The sequence below is a fragment of the Mustela erminea genome, chromosome 5 (assembly GCF_009829155.1).
Source record: "Mustela erminea isolate mMusErm1 chromosome 5, mMusErm1.Pri, whole genome shotgun sequence".
Lineage (NCBI taxonomy): Eukaryota > Metazoa > Chordata > Mammalia > Carnivora > Mustelidae > Mustela > Mustela erminea.
Window position 1 is genome coordinate 30,588,508 of NC_045618.1, and position 16,089 is coordinate 30,604,596.

The following is a 16,089-nucleotide window of genomic DNA, read 5'->3' on the forward strand; positions in this document are numbered from 1 at the left end:
TTTCTTTTTATATTCTATAAAACAGCGTTCTTGCCGTTTTGTTAACAGAGGGTGAAGTCGAGGACTTGTATGTGACTTGTAGCATTGCCCTCCGACCTGTTTTGGGGAGTTGCCTTACGACGTTTATGTTTAATGAACTGTTTAAATTTTTTTTTTTTTTTTTAAAGTAAGCTCTACACCCAACATGGGGATCGAGCTCAGGAGACAAGAGTCGCATGGTCTTCTGGCTGAGCCAGCAAAGTGCCCCATAATGAATGATTTTAAATCAGTTTTTTGCTTTGAATTGATAACATTCTTTTTTCTTAAGAGAAATTATTGTTTTTTATATTTTTTCATGAGAAAATAAATGCAAAGGAATATATTTATAGACGAAAATCTGAGTAAGCCCTCTGGCTGATACCTGAACTGAAGTTAAATTCTGGATTTGTGCTTTGTTCAGTTGGGACTGAGAGCTTGATTTCCTGGCCCATATTCATGAGAAGAGAGTAAGTCCCATCTCAGTTAAGGAAGTAGCAATGGCAAAGATAGCTTTTTCATTTGAGCAGTTGTGACTGTGGTAGAATTGGTGTGGAGACAGAAAGCCTGGGTGTTTTTTCTGACGTATAGATTGCCAAAGATAGTGATGATAGTACAGTCTACCACTGAGGAAGATTTGGTCAACACATAGTTGTTCCCACCATTTGCAGTGCTGTCTGCTGGGAAACATGGAAGACCTAAGTCATGCCCTTAATATGTTGTCTCTTGGGGCACCAGGATCAGAAGTCCCAGATATGCTTTAAGGATTCAAGTAAGAACCTGGTTATACTATATTAGGAAAGTTTTTATAAATGCTTCTTAGCTCTCCAAATATCAGTATGATAGATACTATAGTTTTGTCAGAGTTAAGACTCTAGATGATAGATTGGCATTTTGTAATTAAGACGGTTTTACCGTGGAGTAAGAGTGTTTTTCTTATTTGTTAAGCAAAGAGGTATGTAGTAATTTGATAAGATTATTGGCAAAGCTTAGTCTGTTTACATCTGAAATACAGACAAGATAACTGGAGATCTTTTCAAGGCAGATGTTAATGGCTGCGAATTTTAGTCGAATTAAAAGATTATGTCCCTGTCATTCAGTAATCTAGTTACGTGCTTTATTTATTTATTTATTTTTAAAGATTTTATTTATTTATTTGACAGCAGGAGAGGAACACAAGCAGGGGAAGTGGGAGAGGGAGAAGCAGGTTTCTGGCTGAGCAGGGAGCCCTACGTGTGGTACAGCCAGGACCCTGGCATCATGACCTGAGCAAAACTGAGCCACTTGGGCCCCCCTAGTGAAGGGCTTTAAAAGGCTTTCTGGAGCTGCCTGCATAGCTCAGTTGGGGGTCTGTTTTTGGCTCAGGTCATGATCCTAGGATCATGGGATCGAGTCTGGCACCAGGCTCCTTCCTGGGCAGGGAGCCTGCCTTTCCCTCTGCCTGCTGCTTGCCCTCTCTTGCTCTTGCTCACTCTCTCTGACAAATAAATAAAGTCTTTAAAAAAAATTAAAAGGCTTTCTTCCTCTTCTGAGTAATACTACTAAGAGTTGTTAAGCTTTACTTTCTGTAGATTCTCCTAAAAATGATAGTTAACATGCTTTTTAGTTTTTTAATTAAAAAGAAATTTTTTTAAAGATTTATTTATTTATTTGACAGAGATCACAAGTAGTCAGAGAGGCAGGCAGGAAGGAGGGGAAGCAGGCTCCCTGCTGAGCAGAGAGCCTGATGTGGGGCTCGATCCCAGGACCCTGAGATCATGACCTGAGTTGAAGGCAGAGGCTTAACCCACTGAGCCACCCAGGCTCCCCACTTTTTATTTTTTAAAAAAGAGATTTATTTGAGAGAATGTGCATGCTCAAGGTGGGTGGGGGAGTGCAGTGGGGGCAGGTGTAGAGGGAGAGAGAGAATCCTCAAGCAGACTCACCCCTGAGCACAGAACCACCCAATGCTGGGGCTCCATCCCAGGACCCTGAGCTCATAACCTGAGCTGCAGTCAAGAGCCAGCCTGTTAACCAACTGAGCCACCCAGGCGCTCTATTAACATGCTTTTTAGAACTGTAACCTCTGTCTGCTTGAAAAATGACTTTCATTTTTTTCCAAAGATTTATTTTTTTTTTTTTAAGATTTTATTTATTTATTTGACAGAGAGATCACAAGTAGGCAGAGAGGCAGGCAGGAGAGAGGGAAGCAGGCTCCCCGCTGAGCAGAGAGCACGATGCGGGGCTCGATCCCAGGACCCTGAGATCATGACCTCAGCCGAAGGCAGAGGCTTAACCCACTGAGCCACCCAGGTACCCCTAAAGACTTATTTTTTTAAAAATTAAAAAAATAGGGACACCTGGGTGGCTCAGTGGGTTAAGCCGCTGCCTTCAGCTCAGATCATGATCCTGGCATCCTGGGATCGAGTCCCACATCATGCTCCTTGCTCGGCGGGGAGCCTGCTTCTCCCTCTGCCTCTGCCTACCACTCTGTCTGTGCTCACTTTCGCTCCTCTCTCTCTCTGACAAATAAATAAATAAAATCTTTAAAAAAAATTAAAAAAATAAAGATTTATTTATCCTAGAAAGAGAGAGCACGCACACACAAGCTGAGGGGGCAAAGGGGGAGGGAGAGAGAATCTCAAGCAGACTGTGCACCAGCTCAGGTTGAGATTAGGACCTGAGCTGAAACCAAGAGTGGGAGGCTTTTTTTTTTTTAAGATTTATTTATTTATTTGACAGAGAGAGCGAGACGGCGAGAGAGGGAACACAAGCAGGGGGAGTGGGAGAGGGAGAAGCAGGCTTCCCTCTGAGCAGGGAGCCCAATGTGGGGCTCGATCCAGGATCCCGGGATCTTGACTTGAGCCGAAGGCAGACAGTCAACGACTGAGCCACCCAGGTGCCCCAGGAGTGGGAGTCTTAACCAACTATGCCACCCACACACCCCAGTAAGAACTTCGATTTATTGAGCCATTATGTCCCAGGCACTGAGTTAGGCAGTACATTTATTTATTATTTTTTTTTTAAAGATTTTATTTACTTTTTTGACAGAGAGAGAAAGAGATCACAAGTAGGCAGAGAGGTAAGCAGAGAGGGAGGAGGAAGCAGGCTCCCCGCTGAGCAGAGGAGAGGGCCTGATGCGGGGCTGGATCCCAGGACCCTGAGACCATGACCTGAGCTGAAGGCAGAGGCTTAACCCAATGAGCCACCCAGGTGCCCCTGGCACTGTACATTTATTAATGCATTTAATTTTCATGATAACCCTGTCTAGTGGGTACTCTGAAGTCCATGTTTTAAAGATGAAGAAACAGCGATACAGAGAGGTTAAAACTGTGGTAAGTGGCCATGATAAGTATGAACCCTGGTGTTCTGGTTCCAGAGTCCCTGCTCTTAATTCTACACTTCATTTGTGTCTGGTCTAAGGATAGTAAACAGTGAAGGAGCAGTGTGCTTTTAAAAACTATTGAGGTAAAACATATGTAAACATATGAGGTAAAACATATGTGACAAAATTTACCGTTTCAACTATTTTTAAGTGTACAATTTAGTGGCATTAAGTACACTCACTTTGTTGTGCAACCATTACAACTATCCATCCAGAACTTTTTCATCTTTCCAAACTGAAACTCTGTACCCATCAAACAACAGCTCCTTTATCTATCTATCTATCTATCTTTAAGCATTTTATAATTTTAGCTCATGAGTGTGTGCATGAAGTAGGGGGGCAGAGGGAGAGGAAGGGAAAGAGAGAGGCAGATTCCCCACTGAGTGCAGAGCCCTCTGTGGGGCTCGATCTCAGGACCCTGAGATCATGACCTGAACTGAAATCAAGAGTTGGTTGCTTAATTGACTGAACCACCCAGGCACCCCAAACTCAACACCCCAACAGGCCCTTTAAATCTCTCCCCAGCCCCTAGCAACAGCCATTCTACTTTATGTTTGTGTGAGTTTGACTACTCTAGGTTCTTGATATTTAAGTGGAGTCCTACATAATTGTCCTTTTGTGTCTGGCTTACTTCACTTAGAATAATGTGCTCAAGGGTTTATCCATGTTGTAGCATTTGTCAGAATTACCTTCCTTTTTAACGGTGAATAATATTCCATTATATGTATATATCACTCTTTAGTGATTCACATCGGTGGGCATTTGGTTTGTTTCCACCTCTTGGCTATTGTGAATAATGTGAAGAACATGGATATATAAATACCTCTTCAAGTACGTGCTTTGAATTCTTTTGGGTATATACTCAGAAGTGGATTTGCTGGATCAAATGATAATTCTGTGTTTAATTTTTTGAGGACCCAGCATTGTGCTTTTGAAAGCAGCTCTGAGGGAAAAGACTGGAACTCTGATTCTAAAGGGGAACTGGGTCAACACCCATTTCTTGACCACCTTCTTAAGTAGCCCTGGTCTGACACAGGAAGAATCTTTGTCCCAGAAAAGTTTACATTCTTAGAAGGAAAGGCAGATATTTACATGATGATTTTATCACACATCAGTGGAGATTGAGTGCTGTAAGAGTCAACTATAGAGAGCTGAAAGGAATTCAGAGGAGGGAGACCCTACTTTTGGGGTGGAGGAGGAGATGACACTGAATGAGCAGCAGTAGGATGAAGCTTGAAATCATAGATCCAGTTGAAGCAGGTTGTTGAATGTATGAACTTAGACATCTCAGAGTACCCCTAGAGAGTGTTTTGGGAGAGTGTCTTTTAGAAAGAGTGGCATTATGTTGAAATTCACACATGAATTGTAGTCTCTTCTAGAGTTTGTGAATCTTGTTCTCTCTTCAGTTTATAGACCTGATTGCTTTTACTGCTTTGGAAGGTGTTTAAGAATAAGAATCATAGTGAAGAAATTATGGACTTGGCACATATGTTACTGCTACCATGTGAAGCTCTAGATACGCTAATATGGCCAGCTATTGTTTCCTAATACTTCCTTTCCTTCACGTGCCTTCCTAGTTCTACTTCAGTTAAGTGAGTAGTAGAAGTAATATCTTGGGATTTTTATCTTTTTCTGGTTACAGCTCAAGTAATACTTCTGGATACTTTTTTTTGTTAAGGTTAAGGTTATTTAGCAGCGTACCCAGCAGGATAGTGTATTCTGCCATTATTGCTTTATCTTATTTACAAACATTTCAAAGAATTTGGGGTTTGTGTCATTTTTTTTTTTTTTTTTAAAGGTGGGTTCCCTCTGACGTGGGTTGTGAACTCAGGACCTGGAGATCAAGACCTGAGCTGTGATCAAGAGTTGAATGTTTAACTGACTGAGCCACCAAGGTGCCTCCTGCCACTTTTTTGTTTTAAGATTTTATTTATTTGAGAGAGAAAAAGCAGGGTGGGTGAGGGAGGAGCAGAGGGAGAAGGACAAGGAGACACTGCTCAGCACAGAGCCCAATGTGGGGCTTGATCTCATGATCCTGAGATCATGACCTGAGCCAAAATCCAGAGTCCGATGTGTAACCAAGTGAGCCACCCAGGCACCCCTAAGTGTAAATTCTAATTGTATTTAGACAGTTATCTGTCTTAATTGTCTTTTTTTTTTTTTTTTTTTTTTAAAGATTTTATTTATTTATTTGACAGAGAGAGATCACAAGTAGGCAGAGAGGCAGGCAGAGAGAGAGAGGAGGAAGCAGACTCCCCGCTGAGCAGAGAGCCCGATGCGGGACTCGATCCCAGGACCCTGAGATCATGACCCGAGCCGAAGGCAGCGGCTTAACCCACTGAGCCACCCAGGCGCCCCTGTCTTAATTGTCTTTTAACGACATATTAAAAATACCAGAAAACCTTGGCTTCCTTTAATTATGTAATTTTATTTTGGGGTCTCTCTTCAGAAGACATGCCTAGTGAGAATTGTTGTCAAATATAATCAAACGTATAGAGGTTTTTGCCCCCCTATACATTTGTGGGGCAACTGGTTTTCCTTAGCAAGAGCTGTACCACTAACTTAGACCATCTAGGCTGGAACTTAATTTTTGTGATAGCCTCTGTGCCTAGAATAATATTGGCACGTAATAGGTAATAAAAAGTATACGAACTGAACTCAAATTGCATTTTAAAGTTTGTTAACTACATCTCTTTAGTTGCAAATGGCTTCAGAGTTAAGCATTTATTAGTAGCAATTTCGAAGGCATACGTCTCTTTTTTTGCCCTTCCCTTCTTTTGTTTTTGTACTACTCATCACCTTTCTGTCTTGTGTGTCTGCATGTTATTTGTACTTAGAGCATCATGGCTGTGGGTACTTCCTCAGTCCTGCTGATATGATATCCTTGCAGACTGGTGGGCTAATGAAAGATACATATATGTCTGTAATCCCTATCTGCAGTTCTGAAGCGTAAGAATTTCTTGTTTGTTTGTTTGGTAAATTTGGTTCCACAACTGATTAATAGCCACCAGCCGGGTCTAGACTGTCTCACGTGGTGCAGAGATGTGAATGTGCTTAATTAAGGAGAGTTACCTTGTATATTCTCACCTGCTTACCATCGTATTTGGTAAAATCCAAACAATGCTGATAACTCCCAGCTTTCTTTAATTGCGGACCTCTCCCCTGTACTAGAGATGAGCATAACCCGTGGCCCACTTCTTATTTCTTCATATTTCTTCTTGGATATTTAATAGGCATTTTGACCTCTTTTTTTCTGTCTTACTTGTATTTAATCTTCAGTAAGTCCTTTTTGCTCTATATTGAAAATACTACTCAGAATTTGATCACTAAATACCACCACCACCACCACCCTACTCCCAACTGTAGCAGTGAATGTAAGTACATCTCTAACTTGAATTGTTTCAGTTACCTTAAGTGTTCCCTCTGCTTTGTTATTCAGCTCCTCTTGGGCTGTTCTTAGCACAGCAGTCCAAGTGAGTCTTTTAAAACCTTATTCAGACCATGTCACTTTTCTGCTTGAAACCCACCAGTGGCTTCCCAGGTCAGTCTGGTGATTAAGCTTGAATCCTCATTATGACTTCTGAGAGCAAACACAGTATGCTCTTTACCCACTGTCCCCAACCCCATTACCTCTACATTTTCTATCAGTCTGTTTTTTCCTTCATTCTGTTCCAGTTATACAGCCTTTTTGCTGTTTTTGGAAAATATTAAGCACATATATGCATCAGGGTCTTTGCATTTCCTTTTCCTTCTGCCTGTAATTCTTCCTCACTGATTTCCACATGGTTAGCTCTCCACTTCTTTTACCCAAAAGTTACTATATCAGTGAGGTATTCTTTAGTCACTCTTATGTAAAATTTCAAAAACCCTTCTCTTTTTCTTCTTAGTGCTTGTCACTGTCTAGTGTTCTGAACACCTTGTGTACTGTCTTTTTCTCCCTCTTCATGTAAACTTCATGAAGGAGGAGACTTTTTGGTTTACTGCTATTTCCCTAGCTCCAAGAAGAATGCCTGGGACGTACTGTGGACTCAATAAATATTAGAGGGTGCATGTATGAATGAGTGAGTGATTTGAATTTTGCCATAGGCAAGACTGTATGTTATGCACAGGGGAGAATACAAAGTTGGTTAAAGATGTATGTGCCCAGGCCTGTGTGGGGGCAGATAGCTAATAGAGTAAATACAGGATGAGGTTAAGTGACACATCTACCTGTCCTGTTAACTGTCTCAAGTCCTATTCTTTTTCAAGAGAGAACAAGAGAGTGTGAGGTGGAGAGGGGCATAGGGAGAGGGCAAGAGAGAGAATTGTAAGCAGGCTCCACACTCAGCATGGGGCCCAAGGTGGGGGCTTGATCTCATGATCCTGCAATCATGACCTGAGCCAAAATTAGGAATTGGATGCTTAACTGACTGAGCTACCCAAGCACTCCTCAGGTCATAATTACAATGCTTTCTTCATAGCTGTAGCTAGCTTATCTTCTGTTATTTATGTTCAGTCTGTTTTATACCAAAGAGAGAATTTACTTATTTTCATTTTAATGAGATAAACTCATTTTAGCTATTACCACTTATACATCTGAACTATATTATGGGATCTTTAAAACTTTTTACTGATTTGCCAGAGCACAAGCAGGGGGAGCGGCAGAGGGAGAAGCAGACTCCCCACTGAGCAGGGATCCCAACATGGGACTTGGGACTCCCAGGACCTCAGTATCACTACCCAAGCTGAAGACAGACTTTTTTTTTTTTAAATTTTATTTATTTATTTATTTGACAGATAGATCACAAATAGGCAGAGAGGCAGGCAGAGAGAGGAAGGGAAGCAGGCTCCCTGCTGAGCAGAGAGCCCGATGCGGGGCTTGATCCCAGGACACTGGGATCATGACCTGAGCCGAAGGCAAATGGTTCAGTGCACTGAGCCACTTAGGGGCCCCCAAAGACAGACTCTTAACTGACTAAGCCACCCAGGTGTCCCTATATTATGGGATCTTAATGATCTTAGTTTTCTATAGCTTGAAACATTTTGGTATTTCATCATCCTATGAATTATTTCATCATTGCTCATCACTTATTCCCTATTATACTAAAAAAGAGTAAAATAATAAGAAAAGGGAAGAATGATGGCATTGCCTAGAAGGATAATGCAGTGGTAAAATAGATCATCACTGTACACTTCAGTTTTCTTACTGCTTTGCCTGAAGCATTACAGCATCTTCCAAGATGGTGTACAAAAAGTTGGGAGATACCATCTTAAACAATCTGTAAGACATTAGCAGCTGGGGAATCTGAGTGAAAGGTATATGACCATTTTTTATACTATTTTTACAACTTTTTTAAGCTTTCAGGGAACGTATTTGGTAATCTTTCATTTTTTTGCCTCCTGTAATGGCAAAGAGAAATAAAAACAGAGGAAAACCCTTCACAGGTATCAGAGGAGCTAGTAGAGAGACACAGTCCAGCAGACAGCAGCCGGCTAGACTGGGGCGATGGTGGTGAAACTGTGTGCCTCTTCGCAGACTGTGTAGTCTTTAGGTGACAGTATGATGCATTTTTTCAGAATGAAGAACGTAACATGTACACCACGTATTTTTGAGAGGTGGGTAAGAAATAATGATATCATCCAGGTAGTTGTTCAGTAGGAAGAACTTCAGAATGAAGTGTTTTAACGTGGATCAAAACCATTTGAATTTGCTAAAAGGGTATATGATTGTGTTCTTTCATCTTCTAGGATGTTTATGCACTGAAACTGACTTTTGAGTGGACATTTACTAAAGGCAGGTGTACAGAAGTGATTGGAAGGAAACAGGATATAGAAATGAAAAAACATTGGATAGATCATTCTAATTGGCGTTTATTAGCCTAAAACTGAGAATGCTTGCAGCTGTAGAGCAAAGAAGATGATTGTCCTTGACAATAAAATTAAGAATTAAATTTTCAAAGTATTGTGTGTGGTGATACAAAAAAAGAAAAAAAAAATCCCAAAGTGGTTATAAGTTAGAACTTTAATAGAGATGTATCTGAAATCAGAATTTACAGAATGACTATGTTCCAACCTCATGTGTGATATTTGGTGACTTGTCAGTTGCATTTTATTTTTTTTATTTTTTATTTTTAAAGGTTTTATTTATTTATTTGACAGAGATCACAAGTAGGCAGAGAGGCAGGCAGAGAGAGGAGGGAAGCAGGCTCCCTGCTGAACAGAGAGCCGCATGCAATCCCAGGACCCTGGGATCATGACCTGAGCTTAACCCACTGAGTCACTCAGGCGCCCCTCAGTTGAAATTTTCTGTCCTTGTCATTTCTTCTTCTTACAGATATTTTTGCAACAGACGTAGCTTTATTCATTACAAGCTACTGGTGATTCATTTTTTTAAAAGAGTGTATTGATTTATTTGAGAAGAGAGCATGAGCAGGGAGAGGAGCAGAGGAAGAGGGAGAAGCAGACTCCCTGCTGAGCAGAGAGCCCAATGTGGGGCTCAGTCCCAGGACCCTGGGATTATGACCTGAGCCAAAGGCAGAGGCTTAACCCACTGAGCCACCTAGGTACCCCAGTCAGTTGCATTTTTAAGGATATTAACTGTTTTGGGTATTTATACATCCAAAACCAGGGAAGTCGGAAATAAAAATTAGGATTTGCTATTTAAGTTCTTTTTTTTTTTTTAAGATTTTATTTATTTATTTGACAGAGAGCACAGCAGGGGGAAAGGGAGAGGGAGAAATAGGTTCCCTGCTAAGAAGGGAGCTCTGTGTGGGACTTGATCCCAGGACCCTGGGATTATGACCTGAGCCAAAGGCAGACACTAACCAACTGAGCCACTCAGTACCCCTATATAAATTCTCTTTAAGAAAAGTTATTTATTTTTATTTTAGAGATGGGGGAGGGGTAGACGGGCAGGGGGAGAAAGAGAGAATCTCAAGCAGATTCCCTGCTGAGTGTGGAGGTCAACCTGGGGCTTGATCTCACAACCCTAAGATCATGGCCCCAGTTGAAATCAAGAGTCAGATGGTTAACCAACTGAACCACCCAGTCACCCTTTTTTTTTTTTTTTTTTTTTAGATTTATTTATTTAATTTAGAGAGAGAGTGTGCATAGGCGCTTGTGTGAATGGGGGGGGGGTCAGGCAGAAGGGGCAGAGGGAGAGAGATCCAACCTACTCCATGGAGAGTGGAGCCCAATGCAAGGCTTGATCCCACCACCACTGGGTGATCACAACCTGAGCAGAAATCGGAGTCCAGTGCCCAACCGACTGAGCCACCTGGATGCACCTAGGTGCCCATGCTATTTAAATTCTTACTAAAGTTTCTAATAAAGTTGTTTTTCACCCAAATGGTAAATAAGTTTTTCTGATATAGCAAGGGTTCAGGGTAAATCACATGTCATAAAAAAAAGCAGTGATGGGGTGGCTCATTGAGTTAAGCCTCTGCCTTCCGCTCAGGTCATGATCTCAGGGCCCTGGGATTAAGCCCCATAATCGGGCTCTCAGCTCAGCAGGAAGCCTGCATCCCCCTGTCTCTCTTCCTACTTGTGATCTCTCTCACTGTGTCAAATAAATATATAAAACCGGAAGGAAAAAAAGACAGTGATATACTTTGAACAACCAAGAGGACTGTTCTGAGCTACTTTGGCAAAAATTGTTGTCATACCACAGTATGATATAATCCCACCAAAGCTCACAAAAGGTTTGTACCTAATGGGGGTAGCATTATATTAGGTTTTGGCCAAATAATTCTTTGTTGTGGGGGATTATTCTGTGCATTTTAGGATGTTTGGGAATTCATGAGATGTCAGTCGTACTCCTGTCCCCTAACTGTGACAACCCAAAATGGCTTCTGACATTGACAGATGTGCTGACAGATGTGGTGGGGGGGTGGGGGGTTCTGGCAAACTCTCCTGGTTAAGGCCCACTTCATTAGAAGAATGTAAAACTGATGCAGGGTGCTTGGGTATTATTAGACCTTGTGTTTTAAGAAGAACGGGTTGTTTATTTCGTGGAGCTATTATTTTGTATAAAATGGAAAATGAAATAGATTACATTTTCATTTATTTTGGGATACTTTTCCTTTTCTAGCAGATTTAAATCCTGAAGTGGTTTTTTTTTTTTTTTTTTTTAAGATTTTTATTTAAGAGGGAGAGTGTGTGAGGGCACACAGGGGCGGGGCAGAGGGAGAGGGAGAGAGGGTCTTAAGCAGACTCATTGCTGAGTGCAGAGCCTGATGCAGGGCTTGACCTCACAACTCTGAAATCAGGACCTGAGCTGAAACCAAGAATTAAATGCTTAACTGACTGCACCACCCAGGTGCCCCTCCAAAAGTGGTTTTTTGGACAGGTTTTGAGGTTGACTGGTGGGCACTTACACTGGATTAAAGTACATGATTACATTTCAGTATATGCTTTGATAAGAATTTATTTGCTTTTGAAGAGAAACTTTCCGTCTTTCCACAGTATTTATTGACATAAACTGACCATTAAAACTGACACTTTAATGTGGTTTTATGTGATGCTGACCACCAATAAGAACAATTTTGGAGGATTTTTTAAATTACATAAATAAAGGAACTTAAAAATGTGTCTAATTCAGGATAACAGTACAAAATTAAGGGGCATTATAAAGGATCAACCATAAATTAAATGCATTTCAAAAAGAAAGTTGTATTCATAAAAGCCTCCATAATAGAGCAATTTAGTTTGTTCATACACTCTTACTTCTTTAATTCTGTCATCTCTGTTTAAGCCAGTTTATGGAATTTATTTGTTATTTATTCCTTACTTTTATAAACAGATAAAGCAGGGTTGATTTCACAACCCTGAGATCAGGACCTGAGCTGAGATCGTGTCAGTTGCTTAACCTACTGAGCCACCCAGGTGCTGCCCCTAATTTGTAAAATTTAATCTAAATGAAAAGATAAGATTCTTGAAAGTTGGATTTTCTGTTTGGATTTTAATAAGCATGGAGAACCGTCTGGATTTCTAAGAGGCCAAATTTTTACTGTAATGAAAGACAATTTAGGTGTAGAACTAGAAAATTGGTTTTTATATTTATCATTCTGAAAGGGTTAGCTTTTACTTCTGCCCTTCTAAAATTTGTCTGAAATGTGACACAGTGGCTTACTGGTTGTTCTGTCCTATTCCAGAAGACTGCCCTGCAATATCAGAATTATCCTGCTCTGCTTGCTTTATTTGGGAATTATGATTTCTTTGCATGATGAATTGGAGCTATTCCCACTTTTTATTATAACACATGGCCAGATGACTTTTTAAGTGTTCCGCTGCCATTATTTGTTCACGTTAGTCCTTCTTCACTAATTTCTGTCCCTCAAAGTGCTTTTTTCCCTCTTGTTTCCTTGTTTTAAATTCTATCTTCATGGACTAAAATTCTGATAACAGTGTAAGCTCCAAATCTGAAACAGTTGGAGGCCATAGTGGCGGATGAAAACCTGTCAGCTGAAGCAGGGCTTGAAAGTAGCTTTGTGTCTGACTCTTGTGGCTCCATTATTTGGCATTCGAATACTGATAGTCTGGAATTTCACTGACCTCTCTGCAAGCAAGGATACTATTGTCTGTCCAGTATTTCTACTCCAGATTGGTTATGCATTCCAAGGAGAGAGTGTCTAGCTCCTTGCCATGTGACCTTGAACAAGTCACTTAATTTCTTTTGAGTATCACTTTCCCTCTAAATAAAAGTTCTGGGTGTGCCCATCTGACAGGACTCTTGGGAGGAGCACATTGACTTAACAACAGTCATTTTTGGAAGACTTTGTTGTGGGGCAGGAAATCTGTCCTGTTCAGTACTGGTCCCCCGCATAAAGCACAGAGTCTGGCATGTGTAGATTCTTGGGAATTATTTGTGGAGTAAATGAATTGGCAAAGACTGTAAAAGGCTTGTTATCACCTATACGTCCAAAGTTACTGTAATATTTTAATCTCATCCTGTGTACCCCCATGCCCTAATTCATTTCCGATTTTCAGGATATAACCAAACATTTACCTTCTCTATAGAGTTTTTTCCAGTATACACATTTCTACTCCTTACCAAATTTATAGTACTTACTTGTACTTACTGCTCATGACCTTATTTGTATTGTTAGCCCTTCCTCCCAACATTTTATTAAGAACAATTTCAGGGGTGCCTGGGTAGCTCAGTGGGTTAAAGCCTCTGCCTTCAGCTCGGGTCATGATCCCAGGGTCCTGGGATCGAGCCCCGCATCGGGCTCTCTACTCAGCCGGGAGCCTGCTCGCCCCCCCTCCACGTGCCTCTCTGCCTACTTGTGATCTCTGTGTGTCAAATAAATAAATAAAATCTTAAAAAAAAAAAAAAGAACAATTTCTGATACACAGCAAAGTTGGTAGAATTTTACAGTGAATATTCCTGTGCACACTAGATTTTACATTACCATTTTATAGTACTTGCTTTGTCATATATCCGTTCTTCCATCTATTAATTCAGACTAATTTCTCAATGTATTTCAAAGTAAATTTCAAACATTAGTACACTTTCACTTAAGTATTTGAGCATGTGTATCCTTATCCAGAGTTCAGTATTTGTTTATAGCTTTTTCCTTCTGATGATGCAAAATTTACAATGAGAAGCACAAAGTTAACGAATACATTCTGTGTGAGTGTTGAAATCACACTGTATATATTCTGTAGCTTGTTCTTTTCACTTAATCGTATGTTTTGGAGGGCTTTCTTTATAGAGGAACCCCTGTCTTTCTAATTGCTACATAGTTTACCCAATATAGATATATTAAGTTCATTCATTTATGGGTAGGCATTTAGATTTTCCATACTTTGTTGCAGTAAATACACTTGGCAGATGTATAGGACAGACCTGAAAGTGGAATTGCTATGTGAAAGGGTATGACCATTTTAACTTTAAAAATTTAATGGAGGGGCGCCTGGGTGGCTCAGTGGGTTAAAGCCTCTGCCTTCAGCTCTGGTCATGATCCCAGGGTCCTGGGATCGAGCCCTGTGTTGGGCTTTCTGCTTGGCAGGAGCCTGCTTCCCCACCTACTGCCTGCCTCTCTGCCTACTTGTGATTTCAGTCTGTCAAATAAACAAATAAAATCTTTAAAAATTTAATGGATACTATAAGTTGCCAACCCATAGTCTCTGCCAGTTAAAACTTCTGCCAGTAGTATTTCCGTATACCCTCACCCACACTCAGTATCATCATTCTCTTTTAATTTCTGCCTGTCGCTTTTGGGTAAGTGTCATGTTACTTTATATTTCTTTGACTTCTAGTGAGGCTGTATATGGTCTTCCCAAATAGTTTTTTTAAGCTTTTATAGGACACCTACCTCCTTCATTTCTGCTCCCTGAATATTTGCTAATTTAAAGAGTGAATGTTGCCAAGCCTTCCTGCTTTGTTGGGTTGAGCCTGAAAGGATGAGTGAGCTAAGTGTGGGAGAGATCAAAGAAAGCTGAAGTTGCTCAGTGCATGTGTGTCTTAATTAAGTAAAGGGACTCTTCTCCCTTTATTTCTTACACTGTGAGAGGTAGGTGATACTGAGGTGATTAGGAATTCAGGCTCAAGGGGCTCCTGGGTGGCTCAGTGGGTTAAAAGCCTCTGCCTTCCGCTCAAGTCATAATCCCAGTGCCCTGGGATCAAGCCCCGAATCGGGCTCTCTGCTTGGCTGGGAGCCTGCTTCCTCCTCTCTCTCTGCCTGCTTCTCTGCCTACTTGTGATCTCTCTCTCTGTCAAATAAATAAAAATCTTAAAAAAAAAATTCAGGCTCTGGAGGTAGATTTGGTGAATTTATATTCCACCTTTACCTGTTAGCTCTGCAGCCAAAACTGGAATATCAATTCACCAAATTCACCTGTTGATCAAATAAAATTCGCCTGTTAGCTGTGCAGCCTTGGGCAGTTTACTTAGTCATTAGGTTTGTTTCCTCACTTATAAAATAGAGAATAACAGCACCTTGCTTATAGGGTTGTTGTGGGAATTGTAGTAATATTTATAAATTGTGTAGAATGGTGTTTAGGATTCATTATATGCTAAATATTATTATATTAATGATTACTCTCATTCTTTCCCTTCTGCATGGTCAGTATTTGAGTGTGTGAAGTGGTAGGACTGTGGGGAATGCAAAGTTGTAGAGAACCCTACCTTGAAGAAGCTTTGGCTATTGGAAAAGCCCCAAAAAGACCAGACTGGATTCCCTCCCAGAATATTACTAGCCTTTTTGCATCTGCCTCCACAGAGGAATATTATTAAGAAGGGATTCTGGAATCTCCTTAGTGTTAAGGAATGTTAGAGTCGGAAGTAACCTAAAGATCTTTTCCAACCCTGTCATTTTATAGTTGGAGAAACAAACTCATGGAATGAGGAAGTTGTTGAAATGTACCTAGCTCTTTAAATTGGCAAGTCTAGAACCATTGTTCTCTTACTTGTGGCCTACTGCTCTTTCATGATTGTATTTAATTGTTGAAACTATTGATATTTTAAAAATTAGACCACAGTTATAGTACTAGGTTTTGAGAGGAATTAGAAGCACTTGAATGTTTTTGTAGCATGTGAATATGTCATTGATGTTAGGAGTGGTGGCATTTGAGGAGAAAACTAGAGAATAAAGAAAAGAAAGGTATATTTTCATGTTTTTAAGTTGGAGATTATTTTTTGACTCTGTAGTCCCAAGTTAATTCAGAGTGTGTTATTATTTAAACTTCTGTCTTTGAGTTGTGATAACACCATCCACTGTGGGAGCTGT

The 16,089-nt window shown here is 40.6% G+C and overlaps 1 protein-coding gene across 2 annotated transcripts in view; it reads left to right on the forward strand.

Annotated features, from left to right (window-relative positions):
* The window catches only part of SIN3A (SIN3 transcription regulator family member A), a 75,108-nt gene that overhangs the window by 5,851 nt on the left and 53,168 nt on the right, over positions 1-16,089 (forward strand). The gene's annotated exons all lie outside the window — the stretch shown is intronic.